This window comes from Pinus tabuliformis, chromosome 6 (assembly GCF_031772625.1).
Source record: "Pinus tabuliformis cultivar Carrire ecotype Pingquan chromosome 6, CPIR1, whole genome shotgun sequence".
NCBI classification, from domain to species: domain Eukaryota; kingdom Viridiplantae; phylum Streptophyta; class Pinopsida; order Pinales; family Pinaceae; genus Pinus; species Pinus tabuliformis.
In genome coordinates this window covers 865,963,804-865,967,278 of record NC_142292.1, presented here as the reverse complement: position 1 = coordinate 865,967,278, position 3,475 = coordinate 865,963,804, and positions in this window count along the sequence as shown.

Below are 3,475 nucleotides of genomic sequence, written 5' to 3'. Positions count from 1 at the left end.
TCCTCGGTCTCTAAAAATTTAAAACACTAAGCTTACTTTCTTCAAGCTCGTTAAAATTTTACGTTGAAAGATTTGAATGAGTTTTCTTTTTGTGTCTTTTCAAACTCTTTAAACATGAAAATGATGTCGAGTTACCCCTTCACTGGACTCGTAAAAAGAAATCTTTGTAGGACTCATTAATCATAACGAAACTGAACCACTCCTTCCTAGGGTTCGTTAAAAATACTCCGAAGGACTCATCCGAAGGATAAGATTACAAGACAAGCATATGTTATCCTCCTCAAGCTTGCCAAAAATAAAGAGGTACTTGCCAATAATGGTGGAGGGAAGTTGGAAAGAATATTTGTATTTGTATTACAAAAGGTAGTATGTCGCTCTTGAACATGACACTTCATCTCCTTTGTGTCCAGGTTGGGAAATCCATTTGTCTCTCAGTTGATCATACCTCATTGAAAGTATTCACATTGATTTTTAGTCTTATTTTCGAGTCAAATGCTGCCAAGTCGATATGTATGTCACCAATACGTTCAAGATAAGTTCAACTTCAGTCAAAATTAACCCGCAATTTGTAGCCCTCATTCATGTCGGTCATCCCTGAGTCAGTCATGCATTATTCCAAATTGTTGTTCTTAACCATTCACATGAGTTTCAAGTCGTATCCCCTCCTGTGATGGGTCACTTCCTATCGACTTCAACTCACTATTTTATAAGTTGATCTAGAAACCTTTTTCAGTACCTTGGAGCCTGCATGCCTTAATGGCATGTTTCTCTCTTTTGACGACAAGTTCTCATCATTAATCTTCAATCGAATGCTTTTGTGAATGTTTGACTTCAGGACGTCTTTTCACACTTCATAGAATGTACTAGAAGTACCTTGAGAACCATTGTCATTATTGGTGGTTTCTCTCGCACTTGTTAACGATTCACATCATTTACTGGTAATCAAGTGGTTTCTACCATGTTTGACTACGAGACATTCACTCACATGGTTATATTCTCACTATAAAATGAGAGATGGAGATCAAGACCCTGGATCTAGTTTCATCCATCCAGGTTGTGTAGAGTTATTAAATATTCATGATTGTAAACATAGATCCCTTGATGGTTGTGTCCATATTGTGTTTTCTGTTGACATGGATCTTTAGGTGTATTTCTGTATTGGTTCTTTGAGACATTTATGCTCTGGGTATGGGAATGCCTATCTTAGCAATGATTTTATATTTCATTGTAACATTTGATTGGTTGTTTCAGGTCTCCAACTATGGTTTCTAACCCTAACCTTGGCATGATAAAGCACTTTAGTCCTCAAACATATTTTTTGACTTTGTACTTTAGGGGGAAATGTGTTACATTTCATTTTGTCGCATTAGGAAAATGACCATCATTTTGGATCTTTCGCTATCCATTAAAGTGTTCCAAAGCATTCCTTTGATAGGCTAGAACCTAAACAATCCCAACGGGAATGAAATTCCTAGATCTCAAGGCCCAAAAGCCTATTTTTGATTGTCTGTGTAGTTCCATAGTCATTTTTTACGCATACTGTCGGCCGGATAAATCATTCTTGCGGACAAGACCGATCTCCCTAGTATCAATAGATATCTAGCGACAAGCAAAACAAGCAAATCTACCTTTCTCTAAATATATTACGATTTATTAATAAAAACCAAGAGGTGTTTTAGACCCTACCTTAAGTCCAACACTAGTTTGTGGCAGCCACACTTCAATCGCCCAAACAAGTTTCCTTTTAAGAACCTGCAATCACAAACAAGCACACATCAAATAGCAACTGCATAAAAAATATAATAAATCATATTCATCATGGTGATCAAGGAATCCATGAAATAAACCATAAAACACAACTTATTGAGAAAAATAAACTTGATTGTATTAACTTTGAAAATAGAAGAACTTTACAACCTTTGGTGCCTTGATGTTGTACAAGCTCCTCCCAGGGTCCAAGCAAGAATCTCCTCTACTTTGACAAGCCTCACACTCTTCCCAATGAGATCAAAAAAGGTATTTAATCTCTCCTCTCAAGCTCAATTAGGAAGACTAAATTCCAACAGCATTTTACCTCAAAAATATTCATCTTTCAACCTCCTCAGTAACCAGCCCAATGCCTCATTTTATAATGCAGAGGAAGGAAGTTACAGGTCCACCTATGAAGGGATAGAGTCCTCCTTCAAAGGGATAAGCTCCTCACATCAAGGGGTTAGATCCTTCAGGTATGGGATGCATGAACCTTAAAGGAGTGAACTTGCCACCTCAAGATTCCCTCTAGAAGCTTCTAGAATTAACCCAAAGTGAGTTTTTTAAGAATGTACTTGCACCTTTTTTACTTTTACAGGGGTCCGCACCCATTACATAGAGACAGAGCGGTCAGGTACGTAAGGGACATGACCAATAGGTGTAGGACCACAGGTAATGCTAAGAGAAAGTGCGGAACCAGAGTTTTAGAGATTTTTAAGGGCTTTCTCTTACTTTTCAAGGCTTGACATGAAGAGTTGAGGTTTAAGACTTGCAAAGGAGGAAAGTATGAGTGGTGATAGACTCACACTGATTGTAGAATGTCATGGTGACAATTTTTTGTGCAACAGATTGCCCCCTAAAGTGAGAAGTCTGTAATAGATGAGGATAACATTTGTCATCTAAGAAGAGTGAAGTACTTTATCATTTCAAGGATCATCTTGTGGACGGCCTGGTTGGAACCTGTAAAAACATTCAATACAAAATATATATATGTGATCATATCATCGCTGAGGTAGGCATTCCCATACTCAGATCAAAACTGACTAGAGAACTAACTAAACTGCTTTGATATAGGAATGATTTCGTGTTGTGGGCTTGCCTACGGCAGATCGCTTTCTATCTACTTCAGCTCATTATCTAGAAAGATGATCTAGAAATCGTCAGTACCTTGGAATCTGCATGCCTCAATGGTAGGTTTCTCGCCTTCGACAACAAGTTACATCATTGACCTTCGATTGAAGGATTCTATGACATGTTCGACATCAACTCATCGGAGTCGCCAATTTGTCGGCTAGATAAATTGTTCTTGCAGACAAGACCGATCTCCCTAGTATCAACAGATATCTAGCGACAAGCAAATCTACCTTTCTCTAAATATATTGCGATTTATTAATAAAAACCAAGAGGTGTTTTAGACCCTACCTTAAGTCCAACGCTAGTTTGTGGCAGCCACACTTCGATCGCCCGAACAAGTTTCCTTTTAAGAACCTGCAATCACAAACAAGCACACATCAAATAACACCTGCATAGCAAATATAATAAATCATATTCATCATGGTGATCAAGGAATCCATGAAATAAACCATAAAACACAACTTATTGAGAAAAATAAACTTGATTGTATTAGCTTTGAAAATAGAATAACTTTACAACCTTTGGTGCCTTGATGTTGTACAAGCTCCTCCCAGGGTCTAAGCAAGAATCTCCTCTACTTTCACAAGCCTCA